Raw genomic sequence first — 15044 nt, forward strand, 5'->3', positions numbered from 1 at the left:
ATTTAACACCATCTTAGTTATTGTGGATCTTTTTTCTAAAATGGCCCACTTTATTCCTTTAAAGGGGTTACCTTCTGCTTCGATTCTGGCCAAGGAGTTCCTCGAAAACATTGTTCGATTACACGGATTCCCTTCCGTATTGGTTTCTGATCGAGGTAGTCAATTTATCTCGCATTTTTGGAAGAAATGTTGTCAACTAGCACAAATCGACGTGAGGCTATCAACAAGTCACCATCCCCAGACCGATTGTCAGATGGAAAGGACCAACCAGACCCTTGAACAGTACCTACGCTGCATGCTACACCAGACCGAAAGCAATTGGAAAGATATTTTATGGATTTCCGAGTATGCATACAATAACTCTGTACATTCAGGAACCGGACAAAGCCCTTTTTATACCATATATGGACATCACCCTCGAACCTCAGAACTTGATTCGCCTCAGTACTTAGAAATGCCCGCAGTTAGTCATTTGCACTCTACTATTACACAAGCCTTTAAGGAAGCCACAGAACATTTGAAACAAGCAAAAGAGAAATACAAGAAAAATGCTGATCAACATAGAAGTGAAACTCCACAATACCAGATTGGGGATCAAGTTTGGCTGGCTACAAAACATATACCTCTGAAGGGAACTCTGACTTTTAATCCTAGATATTTGGGACCTTACACCATTAAGGCCATCATCAACCCGGTGGCCTTCAAATTGGAATTACCTTCTAATATGCAAATTCATCCTGTCTTTCATGTTTCACTTCTAAAACCAGTTCAACCAGGGACAAGATTAACCAAACCACCTGACCCCATCTTGATAGATGGAGAACCTGAATTCGAGGTAAAAAATATCCTGGACTCCAAGATGATTAAATCAAAACTTTTTTATTTGATCGATTGGAAGGGCTACGGACCACAAGAAAGATCATGGGAGCCTAGCAACCACGTTCATGCACCTCGGTTGGTGAAAAGATTCCATCAGAACTTCCCAGACAAACTGGGGCCAGGGGGAAGAACAACTTTAGGAGGGGCCTTTTGGGGAGTACTGTCATGATGCCTACCCCTGGGCATCAGGACCAAGGCCCTCAGCTCCGGGAGCAGGCATCCAGACATTTGTTTAAACCTCAGCAGCCCCGACTAGGGGCTGTCTGGGTTCAGTCCTGGCGCCTTAGGCGCCAGGCTCCTCATAGAAATCAGTCCTGGCGCCATAGGCGCCAGGTTCATAGACTTTACTTACCTGATGCAGACCATGCTGCAAAAGAGTCCAAGCCTACATGAGGCCTGGATGGGACTATTTTGTTACTGGGACTATTTTTTACTCGGGCGTGGCTCTAGGGAACTTCTTACCTGGAACTACTTTGGAGGCTATTTAAACCACACCCGAACAGCAGCACATGCTTCGCGTTATTCTTCATCCAGCAGTGTGTCGTTCACTGTGCCTGCAGCCAACATCCAGTCTTCTGCCATGCCCGCCTCGGATCCAGAGCTCCTAGAATAAAGAAGAAGAAAAGGACAAGGTTAGAAAACAAACTTATTTTAAATTCCTCACCTAATTCTGGAACCATTTCATCTCCGGACCTGGAAAGTACATCAGTCCTGCACGCGTCGCTTTGCCAGCTCCAGCACGGCGCCATACTCACCAGTTCTCACAGCATCTTTCGATCCGGCACTGTCTCCATCATTTCTTCGCCGTAATCCGGCACCTAGGGGACACAAGAAAAAATAAGGTGAGCCAAGGGAATCAACAAATACAACCTCTTACCACCAAAGACTTACCTGATTCACCACCGGCGGTATTATTCCATAACTCTCCACATTTTTATATGCTGCATCTGTAAAGAGGGAGAAAAACAACACGTTAACGCATGCAATAGTTACCGGACAGCGTTGGGTAACACAGACTCTTACCTGAACGCCAGCAGCAGCTACGAGACCTTCTTCTCACGAACTCAGTTGCAACTTAAGGAAGGAAGGGGACAAGAGTGAACATCGGGCACATTGAACTCTTTGAACTGGATACTTACCAATCCCGCCAGGGACTTCAGAGTCAATACTTTCCGGAACTCTCCCAACGCCTTCAAACCAGTGAAGTAACTGGTATTTACGTGCCCCTGCAAGACACGCAGGATGGAGAGCTCATCTTTTACGAACATAAGGTGAGGTTACTAAGGGGATATCGGAGGTGATTAGTGGGGGAGAGCGAGAACAGTTGGGAGGCCATCACTAAAACCCACAGTTGGTTAATCCCTGTCTCCACTTGCCGGAAAATACTTCTTCGGGTCCAGCAGACAAGACTAGGCGGGCCAGTCCAGACAGTCATCTCTGCACTACTCATCACGTTGAAGGAGACCGCAGCTGTCTGGGTCCGATCAACACCCCTGTGGGGTCCAGGTGAGCGTAACACAGGCAGAAACACAACGCGGTTGTGTTTCCATGCCACGTTGTGTTTCTGCCTGCAGCGGCATTCACTTTGGGTCTCTGGGGCTCCCCCAGGGGAGCCCTGTAAACCCAAAGTGAAAGCCGCTGCAGGCAGAAACACAACAAGGGTGTGTTTTGAAATGCCGAAGTGCTTCTCACTTCAGCAGCTTTCACGCAGAGTCTCCTGGGCTCCCCCAACCCTGAGGGTGTCCAGGAGACTCCAAGCGAAAGCTGCCGCAGTGAGAAATACAACGTTGTTGTGTTTGTAAATGCCACAGTATTTACATATACAACAATGTTGTTATTCTGAATAAGGCGGCTTTCGTTTGGAGTCTCCTGGACTCCTCAGGGTTGGGGGAGCCCAGGAGACTCCACGCGAAAGGCGCCACAGTCAGAATAACAACGTTGTTGTATTTATGATTTCCGTGGTTTTCCTACCACGGCAATCACAAATACAACAACATTGTATTTTTAATTGACGCACCTCGGCTTTTTGCCTTCATTTTATGTTTTCTGTGCTTCCCTGGGCTTGGGGCGCACAGAACACATAAAATGAAAGTGAAGGGAGCTTCCTCAGCTCTGCTCTGGCTGCAGTAAGCAAAAGCTCCCAGTAGGGTAGTTTTGCTGCTTGTTTAGTGCCGCCAGGGCAGAGCTGAGGGGGCGGCCTGAAATGGCAAAATGGATGCTCCCATGTAAACGCTTTGAGCCTTGTTTGCTCAAAGTGTTTACATAGGAACTTTCATTCAAAATATGCTTAAACTATGTTTTAAACTATTGCCCATCATTTTTGCCAATCAAATTTCTGAGCGCACTATTTCTTTAAACATTGCCTTCATTCCCACAGAAGTCCTTTGTTTTAATATGTGCATGACTCTTTGCAAGAAGAAATGCCCTTTGTCAGAAAAATTGTGTTTATTCTTCGGAAAAGAAGCTGATAATAAAGACTATTAATTAGCTGTACTAACATTGCGTACTGATTCTTATAAAATGTTACAATGTTAATTTCTAATGATCAATTCCAGCACATATTATAGTCATAATTAGAATATTAAATTTTTCTTACTGAGAAAAATACATTATCAAAACCTGGTTACAAGGTTGCTAATCTTACGAAATATCTCTGTGAGAAAGGGGAAGGGGCACATTGAACCAAGGTCTGGTTGCAGAAATGCAGAGTATTTTGGTAACATAGGAATGACACTTTCTTTATATCTGCTAAACATGTCTGTGATAAAATTATTGTTTAAGGGCTCAATTGTGCCATGATTTTAGAAGAGGAGAGCTGAGCGGTGAAGCTGGTGCACTAGCTACTTTAATAATAAAAATATAGGACTTTTTATTTTTGCAAACATCTTTAAAAGAAATGACCTGCCTTTTATATAAAGGCTGCCCGTCAAGCATTGCTAGGGATTTGCGCTTTTGTTTGAGACATATTTCACGTACTCTTCAAGGCCCATCAGCGACTTGCTGCCATATGTTGCGCTGGGGGAGCTTGATTGGAACAAACATCCAAACAAAACTTAGTTGAGCAAAATAGCTGACACAAGCACATGGATTTCTTTTAAATGTGTTAACACGTTTTGTTATAAGGAAAAACGTCTTTGGGGTGTGATGAGAAAAATTGTTTGCATGGTCTTACGAATTTAACAGGCGGGTGCTTTAGTGGCAGGGTGATTGGGTGTGTGACTTAACATATAACCTGCATGGACGGAGGAGGAATTTTGGGGCTTGATGGATGGCATGCTCACACGTGGTTTGGTTTAGCAAAGTAACTGCCATGAACATGTGAAACATATTTGGGATGGACCAGTAAGAGATTGTTTGTAGGGTCTTGCCGATCACACAGCAGTGGCATTAGTGGCAGGGTGATTGGGCGTGTGACACAATACACCACTTGCCTTGACAGAGGAGTATGCTTTCCTGGGGTTGCTTGATTAAGCATATGCTTTTGCATGACTTGGTTCAGCAATAGCTGACACAAGCAGGTCAATTTCTTTAAGATGTATTGGTACGCTTTCAGGGAAGGGGAAAACCATTAAATGCTTGCTGAGGAAGTTGTCCTGGGAGGATAGCTCAGTGGCAACTCCGTCTCCTTGGAAACAAGACAACAGGAAGCAATACAGGTTCGATCCCTGGGTCCACACTTAGAAACCTCTGGGTATTTAAGCAGTCTGTAAGGATATTTGGCGTGTTACAGCACAGAGTACAGCACTACTGCACAGGTAGCAATTTTTGTTTTGATGCAGCACCACCACATGGGTGTGGTGCATTGCTATATGTGTTGCCAGATTAACATGGACATATAAGTAAAGACAGGCTATTCAGTCAAAAACGATTTTAACATATAAGATGCAAATCTATTTTTACAGTTAAAAGCACACGTGCACATTCAAAAATGCACACTATTTTTCACCTGAAATGCCTATGGTGCAAGAGACACATTTGAAAATTAATAACTAACCTTATTAATAACTAACCTGACTAATAAAACTGCATTTAACATAACCCACTAATAAAAATGTGTCTCCACTGCAGAATTAGGCCTACTCTGAAAGTGAACTTTTAAACGCACATTCATTTTTTTTCTTTTTCTCTGCTGCTCTGTCCACATAACTACAGGAGGCAAAGGGCTCGAAGGAACAGGAAATCAGTTGGTTACAAATGGTTACTGTAGAAATGAGCCATTGTGTAGTGAGGGAGGAAATGGCATGATTGATTCTGATTGGAGCAGCGTCATAGTAAGTATCATGCTAGAGGCAGTGATTAGAGTTTTGCTGGGGGAGCTTGAGGAGAGGGGGAGGACAATCGAGATTTGGCAGAGCTGGGAGAAGGACCTGTTTCCTGGCTGAAGCATTCCTGCTGCAAAAGCTGAGAATTCCAGGCAATAACCCCGGTTTGAGAACGAAAGACGCTTGTTTTCACTGGGGTTAATCTTCAAGGGAGCCAAATTCAGAAAGAGAACAGCTGGAGAAAACTCATGCTGAACAGATAAGGTAATTACAGAAGTGTGGGGGCTGAGTGTGTACGAGAATATTCAGTCAGTGTAGGAAAGGAGATTCCTGTGCTTTACTCACATGTTTAATGTTGCAAATTGAGTTCTTCTCTCCGCCACTCTCTTTTCAGTGTATCACAGACAATGCTGTTACTGTGCTATTTTATTTATTTCTGTAAAGAGTGAGATCGTGTTTAAATGCAACTTTTATAATACACAAAAATATTTGAAAGCAGACGGGTGGTGTGTTTTATATTTACCAATACAGTGCTGATGATGTGGGGAGATGTTTAGACAGTGCAATTGTCATTTTCAAGGTAGCTAAACATCAAATTTGGCTGCAGCCGTGTGCACAATGTAATTCAGTATGAGCAATTATAACTAACTGTGTGTGTTGTAGTTTGTCGGAGATCTATGAGTCGGCAAAAAGGGAGGCCCGGGACATAGTTCACTACCGTATATAAGATAGTGAAAATACCACATGATAGCTCGCTGCCGTAGATAAGACAGAGAGAAATTGCCCATGGTGGCACACTAAAAATGAAAATGTGGTGTTCTTGAAATGCAAGCCTGAGGTCTCTCTAGTGATTACACGAAAAATCTAAACAAAAATAAGGGGTTCTGGATATTGGGGCCACAAATAAAACAAGGGAATTATGCTCACCAAAATACCACCAACCACGCATACCAACCACGCATACCAACCACGCATATCAAATACGCATGTCTGTGTGCTGAAATAATGCATGTCCACTGTATTATTGTTGTACATGGCCCAATCTGAATACAAGGAGTGATTGTTGCTAAGTTATTTTTCGGCGGTAAGAAAATACTGTCAGGCCCCAAATCTCCACAAAATACCCTACATATTTATGGTGCGTTGCAGGCCGGGAAAGTGATCATAGAGTACCTACTGGGCGTGGCAAGCGTGTCTCACACTGCCATTTGCACATTAAAGGGAACCCATTTTATAATAGCAGTGTGCCACTAAAAACGAATTTCAGAATGTCACAAAGGGAAACCACATTCTCAGACCTAGTGCAATATTTAGAGGCAAAGTTGTTTGCACATGGGACTTGGTCGTCGAACAGCACGTTAGAATGGCGTGAACGCATTCAGGGTGAGGTGCAGAAAGAAAAACTAGACAATATTTTTGCAGAAGGCAGCATAATTCAGGTCTGCCTTACAAGATTATTGAATGCAGCCGATAAAAGTGCAGAGAAAGACTGTTTAATACGGCTATGCGGCAAAATATGGTTTATTTTGAATAAGTCCCTGCGAATGCAGGAGAATGATACTCAGCTAATTAACAGGTTAAACACTGAATTAGATGGGGCAAGTAAAAATCAGGAAATGTTAAGAGCAGAATTGGATGTATGCCAAAAAGACATGCAATTAAAATGCAGAGACTTTGATGCTCAGTTATCCAAAAGCAAGAAACAATTTAAGGATAGTGAGCAAGAATTGGTACACTTAAAAGCCTTAGTGGACCACATTAGACAAGATAAAGATGAGGTTGTTTCAGAAATGCAGATTTTACAAAAAGAACATTGTGAAAAAGAATGTGATCTCCAGAGTGCAGAACAAGAAATGATTAAAATGATTCAAGAAAGAGACAAGAGAAATAAAGAGTTCAATGAATGCCAAATGCAAATGTGAGACATGCAGGAGGTGATTAATAAGATGAGTGATGAAAACAACTATTTGCAAAATGAAGCAAACAGACTCCTTAAAAAGTGTAAGGACTTAGAACAGCAAATGTGCATTCCCAGGTCCCAGGAGAGGCGGCAGGGTACCACATTCAATGGAGTGGAGGTGAATTCTAGCTCTGCCCAAAGAGCTAGTGCTCCAGTGACTGGGCAGGTGACTGAACTTGGTTGCAGTGCCCTTGGGGGATTTGATACTCCCATTGGGAGCAGCCACCAATCTCATACACCTGAAAACAGGATTGAATCACAAAATAGTGCAATTCCATGCATTGCAACAAGTAGCCCCATAAAAATAATGAAATCCATTAAAGCCCTGATCAAACCATTTAAAAAGGGAGGTGAATGCTGCATTGAGGATCACTTAGAAGCGGTGCATGACATTTTTAAAGCACTCCAGATACCTAAGGAACAGTACAGACAATATTTTCATTTAACTTTAGATGCCCCGACGGCCAGCATCATAAGGGGATTAAATGAACAGCAGAATATGACCTGGTTGGAGTTTGAAAAAGAAATTAGGCGTCATTTTTCTCCTTTTCAGTCAAGTCGCTTACACAATTACTGCTGGACCTAATACATCCCCTCGCCAATTTTTACAAGACTTAAAAAGAGCATTTTCTCGCTTTGATGTATCTTTTGACTCAAATTCCAATGAGTTTAAAACTGCATACTTCTATGGGCTACAGAAAGACATCATATCCCAATTGGTCCGTGAATTTGACCGTGACAAGTCCCTTGAATGGATTGTACATCAAAGCACAAAACTACATGAGGTACTCTATTGTCAGGGTAGAGAAAGTCATAAAATGAAAGATACTAGACCTAAATCTAAAGAACCCTCAGCCACAGTAATGGAAATCAGGTCAGCCAAAATGTCCCTTGAGTCTGCTCAAAGCCAAGGTAAAAATAATGTGACACCTGAACAAAGGGGTAATCAACAAAGATCGCCATTTCCTGTACCAATGTTCCAATCACACGATCCTAGTAATAGAGAGAGCTACATCAGCCCTAGGTATTTAGGGGACAGACCCTGGGTAGGATATCGGCCTGATATGGCAGGTATGAACAATAACCAGAGACAAAATCAAGATCAAAGAAATGATGGTCCCTACCAGTCATTGGGGACAAAGAGCAGATTTGATCCCAACACCATGATATATGGTAATCAGGATAGGCCCCGATATGTGGATCGATTTACTGATAATGGAAATCAACCTAGGGGCCAGTACCCACAATCTGAGAGACAGGACATGAGGCAAAACGTGAACTACAATCCACGTCAATACAATGATTCCCCACCAGGGGACTATAATCAAAGGATGGGTGCAACCCGCTCCCCTCCACAAATGAATCAAGAGTTCAGAAACCATCCCAACCGACATCAATCACCTGAGAGGTATCAGAATAGATCCAATCAGGGGGAAAACAACCAATATCGACCAAGGCCACGGAAAGAGGATCCTAGAGAGATGGAAAGGTTCCAGTGCCTTGAGGCCCAAGTGAAAATGTTAGCTGAGCAAATAGGAAAGCTCTGTACAGCGCAAATACAACCTTCCAAAGAGGGGGCTGATGGCCATAGCAATGACCGGGGGGCTTCCGAAAAGTGACTAAGTACTCATGATAACTGCAGTGCCAAAATGACAGATTGCTCTGATATAATTTTGCATAACGACTCTGAGATGCCTAATGGATTAAATGTGAAAGTGCCAGTAAATGAACTTGTGACAGAAAGTGCAAATACTTCTAAAAAAGAGGTACGGTTTAACCTAGAGCTAAATAAAACAGTAAAGATTTGTACAAATGAAAAAGAAACATTAGGAATTCCAAAAGAACAAAGGGACAGATTTAAGAAAAATGACTCATGCATGGGGAATACCAGTGAACAGGGAGTAAGTGGGGATGCTATAGCTCCTTCCCTGGGCAAGCAAAACAATGACCAAACACAGACAGAAAAAGGAAATACTCAAAAGGAGGGTACAAGTCAATCACCTGAAGAATTCTTTGAGCCACATATTTTTGAAGAGGCTGAAAGGGCTGGTATCACACTAAATGATCACAAATGCACAGAATTAAAAAATGACAAATTGCTGAATGATGTTGTTACACATGTTCAGTTGGAAGGTTGTAATGTGGTCTCTGATGTTACCCAGATGGATGGGCGAACAGTGGCCACACTCCAAAAAACCTCTGATCATGGAGAAATGAATAAAGTCACTCGCGCAGAAATGGGTAAAAAGGAGGGAAAAATGTCTTTCCATTTACCAATATGTTTAGCCAAAAGTGAAAAAGACCTGAGAAAGCTGAGCCCTGAAATCAGTAAGAATTCACATTTCTTATGTGTATTAGAGGAAGTTGAGGACAGATATTAAGCACCCATTACTGTAGAAGAAAAATGCCACACCTTTGCTATGATTGACACTGGCGCACAGGCCACAATTATGTCCAAGGAGCTGGTAAAGAGTATCAATGAAGGGAGACCCCCACAGAGTCAGATCACAGTGAAGGAAAATCAAGGCCCAGTGCATAACTTTAATGGGGAGGAGGTGCCCATCATAGGTGTAACTGAGGTTGACATAAAAATAGGAAAGCGCAGAATGAAACAAGAGGTATTGATCACATCTATTTGTGAAATTCCATTTCTGATGGGGACAGATTGCCTGAAAAGATTGTCTCCTCTCATAGATGGGGTGAATGGAGTGCTGTGGTCCTTAACCAAAAAAACATTGAGGCCTAAGAAACTAAAATCACAAAACAGCAATATAAATGAATGTCACACCGTTGCAAAAACAAATGATGCTGTGGAGGTATATCTCCAGAATAGCTGCATACCTAGTGTCACTGTTATATTAATGTGTCAAGACAAAATGCAGAGCGACAATGAAAAACTACCTGTACAAATATACTTGGACCCAAGGAAAAATTGGCAGACTGCCATAGATGAGCACACATTACGTTTTTATTTAAAAGAGAAAACATGCAAACAGAATATTGCTCCTAAAACAGATTCAGAAAAACACATTACCACTCTGGCAGAAATACACATGGAAGATGAGCAACCATTGGTTCATGTTGGTATAAATGACTATTTTAAAACAATAAAAGCCACTTTAGCGCTTGGACATGAAAGGAGTTTCATTAATGAGAAATTGTTGCAAAAAATAATGGAGAGGGAAGAAATCCCGAGATTTAGGATTAAAAACCAATATGTTTCTGGGTTGGACAGTCCAGACTTTGAAAACCGAATTGCAGGCAGATGCATGCTTAAAATTAGCATTGGGCAGAAAACAATTTACCATAATGTATGGATAGTGAGTGGAGCACAAAATGAATTTTACATGGGCAATGACATCATGCACAGAATGTGTCTGGTGTTAGATTTCCTTAATCAAAAAATATGGTCACGCCTAGGTGGTCCGGCACCTGAATTTGAAGACAAAAGAAGGGCTTATCATTGTGCACAACTGGTTCCTTATGCAATCGAATTACAAATGAGGAAAGATACTATTATTCCTGCATTTACAAAACAGTTTGCAATAACACTGAAATGCAAAAATGGACAGCAGATGAAAGGCTCTGATGCATTTGTATGCCTGAATGAATCCATAAAACAGCAAGGCCTGCATTATGAATACATTCCATTGGTAGATATTGGTGAAGGATCTGTAAAAATTATGGTAAATAATAAAGGTTGTCAGGATATTCATTTAGAGGAAAACTCCCCATTAGGAATGGCCATACAAAAATCACATTATACGGCAGATTTAAATAACATGGTGATTGGAAATATCCCTGAAAAGTATGTAGATGCCAAGGGTGATTTGCCAGAACACCTGGACTCTCAGCCCAAAGGAATATTTAAAATTCATTCTGTGTATCCTTATGATTCAAATGAGACAGTGTGCTGCCATCAAGAGGATTGCATAATATTTAATTTAAATGAAAATGAAACAGAAAATCAGCCCATTGAAGTGGAAGCTGATATGCCAAAATATTTAAAAGTGGCAGCTTTACAAAAAGACACAGCCACACAGTTAAAGGAAAGCGCAGAGATTCCCTTACCAGAAGATTTTCCAGAATTTTCCAAAATGGTAGAAGAGCAGATCTCCTTAGCGGATGCGTGTAAAAGCAATGAGGATAAGGACAATCTGAGGGAGATATTTATGGAGTTTAAGGATGTATTTGCAAAAGATGCTTACGATTGTGGTTTAACTGATTTACATGTGTCCACACTACCAGAAGGGTGTAGCAGAAATGCAGTGTTTGTACGCCAGTATAGACTACCGCTGGCATGTTTAGAATCATTGGCAGAGATTATTAAAAATTTGGAATCGCGGGGAATCATCAGGCCCATTCATAGCACATCCAATACACCTATTTTAGGTGTGTTAAAGCCAAATGGTCAATGGCGGCTGTGTGCAGACTTGAGAGAGTTAAATAAAAGAGTACCAGTATCTAGATGGGCACTGCCATTCATTGATCAGGGCCTAGCTCAGGTACATGGTTCAAATGTATTTACCACATTAGATCTCACCTCTGGATATTGGTGCGTGCCATTGGCAGAGGAGATACAACATTTATTTTCCTTTACATTTGACAGGACTCAATATGCCTGGCTTAGAGCTCCGTTCGGGTACATCAATAGTGGGAGTGAATTTGGCATATTTTTGAGAAAGGCCATGCCGGATGCAGCGGAAAGAGGAACAATAGTTTATGTGGACGATGTCCTGTTAAAAAATGAAAGCCTGAAAAGCCATTTTGATGAAATAAGACATGTACTTGGCCAATTGCAGAAAGCAGGCGCCAAAGTATCTTTGCAAAAAGCACAATGGTGCAAGAAAAAAGTGAACATTCTAGGGCATGAAGTGACTGAACATGAGCTAAATCCACAAAAGAAGAAAATAGAGGCCATACAAAGATTAAAAGATCCTAAAAATGTGAAATTAGTAAAAAGTTTATTAGGGATGACAGGCTATAACAGAAAGTTCATTGAAAATTATGCAGAAATCACTCAACCATTGACTAAACTGCTTAAACTGAATACTCCCTGGAAATGGGAAAAAGAGCAGTCTGATGCAGTGGCTAAATTAAAGGAATGTCTTGTAAAGGCACCATGTTTAGCATACCCCATAAAGGACAGGGATTTCTTTATAGAAATAGGTTTTTCTGAACATTGTATGTCAGCAGTGTTATCACAAAAACACGATTTGAATCACAAAACCATTGCCTATGCAAGTAAGGCATTTTCCCAAGTTGAAATGAAATTTAACGAATGTGAAAAGGCCCTATTAACCACTGTGTGGGCGCTACAACATTTCCGCCCCATTGTTCAGGGAGAAAAGGTGATTATTGAAACAAATCATCAACCTTTGCAATTTTTAGAGAGTAAAAGAATTAGATCAGGTAATCTAGCGCAATCCAGAATCACTTCATGGACGCTGGCATTACAAGGTTTTCCCGTAGAAGTGAGATATGGACAAAATAAAAAGAACCCAAATGCTCAAGGGTTAGCTGACTTACATGACTGTGCAGCTGAACAAATACCAAATGAAATGGAAGTGGAAACTAGTTTGCAGGAATTTGAACAATCACCACACAAAGCTTTTGATGAAAAAACATGCAAGGATTTGCCAACTGTATATGTGGATGGTTGTGCTTTTCACATTGAAAATGACAGTAATAAACAATTAGTGGCAGGAATAGGAAATGTCTGGTTGAAATGTGAAGGCGTCCCCAGTATAGGGATGAGGATTGGAGATAGGAGCAGTCAGGTGGCGGAATTGGCAGCCATTTATAAAGCAATTGCTACTGCAGTTGATAAAATGTTCAGTGAAATTGTCCTGGTGACTGATTCTGACTATGCACAGAATAGCTTTGTGGAGTATTTGCCTGGTTGGAAAGCAAGAGGCATGGTTCCATACAACAAAAAGCCACTTAAATATGGAAAAATGATACAAGCCATAGACAAATTGGTGTCAGAGAATAATTTAACAATATACTGGAGAAAAATGTATGGGCATTTAAAAACACCAGGAGAGGATAAGGAGGGAAATGATAAGGCAGACCACCTGGCTAAGATTGGGGCTGTGATGGGAGAATTGCTACCTATTGATTATTTAATGGGTGAAATACAAATTGATGCAGTGACACGTTCTAAAGCACCAAAAGAGGTAGATCAACCGGTGGTGCATTGGAGTCATGACACGCCAGACCAAGATTTGATTGAGGCACAAAAGAATGATCGAATTTTGGGAATCTTTTATAATCATTTGATAGATCCTGAACAAAATTCTTTAACAGAAAATGATTGTATGGGAAAAGAAGAGTTGAGGGTGCTATTAAAGAACAAAACACGAATTAGATTACAGGATGGACTCATGATTAGAGAGTCCATAACAGGACAAATACAGTGGGTAGTACCCCTTTCATTCAGAGGACTAATGCTACACCATGCACATGATGCCATAACTGCAGGCCATAGAGGTTCACAAAAAACATTAGAAATACTAAAAGATTATGCTTACTGGCCACATATGTCCCAAGATGTGGAATTATATACTAGAGGATGTCTAGTATGCGCCCAATTTAAACCTGCTTCACCAATGCATAGAGCACCATTGATGAAAAGAGGCCTAACTCTCCCATGGTCAGATTTGCAAATAGACTATGTAGGTCCTTTAAAAAGGTCGAGCAGGGGAAACCGTTATATTTTGAGTGTGGTATGTTTGATGTCGAAGTGGATTGAATGCATTCCTGCACCAGATTGTAGTGCGCAAACAGCAGCCACATTGCTGGTGAACCATGTGTTCTCAAGGTTTGGGTTGCCACAAAGAATTGAGTCAGACAGAGGAAGTCATTTCACAAGTACTCTAATGAGTAAGGTATGGCAAATACTAGGTGTGAAAAGGAAACTACATATCGCATATCGGGCAGCGTCTTCAGGTACAGTTGAAATAAGCAATAGGTCTGTTGTGGATATTTTAAAGAAATTTGTGGCAGAAGCAGGTTCCAGCTGGGATTTACGTTTACCATTGGTTTTGATGGCAATCAGATCAACTCCTGCCAAAGCAACAGGTGTTAGCCCCCATGAGGTCTTGACAGGTAGGAAAATGGTGTTACCACAACACCTACTATAAAGAACACATGAGCAGACACTTGTGAGTGCATCCACAGTTCATGAATATATTGATGAACTGAGGAGGCATTTGCAACATGCATTTGCTTTTGTGCAGAGAAATCTGGAAAGAGCTGCTCACAGTGCAAAGTCTTATTATGACAAAAAGACATCAGTAAAGGAATACAGTGTAGGGGATCAGGTGTACAAGTTTCATTTTGGAAAAAGTAAACAGAAAAATTCTAAATTTCTAGCAGCCTGGCATGGGCCATTTTGAATTATAGATAAGGTCTCTCCTGTAGTTTATAAAATTTTGAAAAATGAAGGTGAAACGGCAATAGAGCAGTTTGTCCATGTAAATCAAATCAAACCATGCCATCCCAGACATGAGATCAGGCAGCTTGAGCATGTAAAAACAGATAAAGTCCCTTGAACACAAAAAGAGAAAATAAATGGGTACAATCAGGAGGCAGTGACAACGAAGTTAAAAAGTTGATTGTTATAATGGCACATAAACACTGTAATATATATAAAAATATATAATATAAAATAAATAAATATATATATATAATGGAAGCTCATGGTTGGTGTGCAGAGAGAAAATGTATTAAATATTGAATGCTGTTTTATATGTGCTTGTTTTCTTTTTAACTTGTGTTTAATTTCAGAAAAAAAAAAAAAAACCGAAATATTTTTACCAAGCATGTTTTATTTTTGGCAAAAGGGTGAAGTTAGTATTGTGCTATGTACTTAATTTGTTTATTTTCTATTTGATTTAGAAAATTAACATTATTTGGTCGGAGGTTCCGGGATCAGAGCC

This window comes from Ambystoma mexicanum, chromosome 6q (assembly GCF_040938575.1).
Source record: "Ambystoma mexicanum isolate Mex_15411 chromosome 6q, UKY_AmexF1_1, whole genome shotgun sequence".
In the NCBI taxonomy this organism is placed as follows: domain Eukaryota; kingdom Metazoa; phylum Chordata; class Amphibia; order Caudata; family Ambystomatidae; genus Ambystoma; species Ambystoma mexicanum.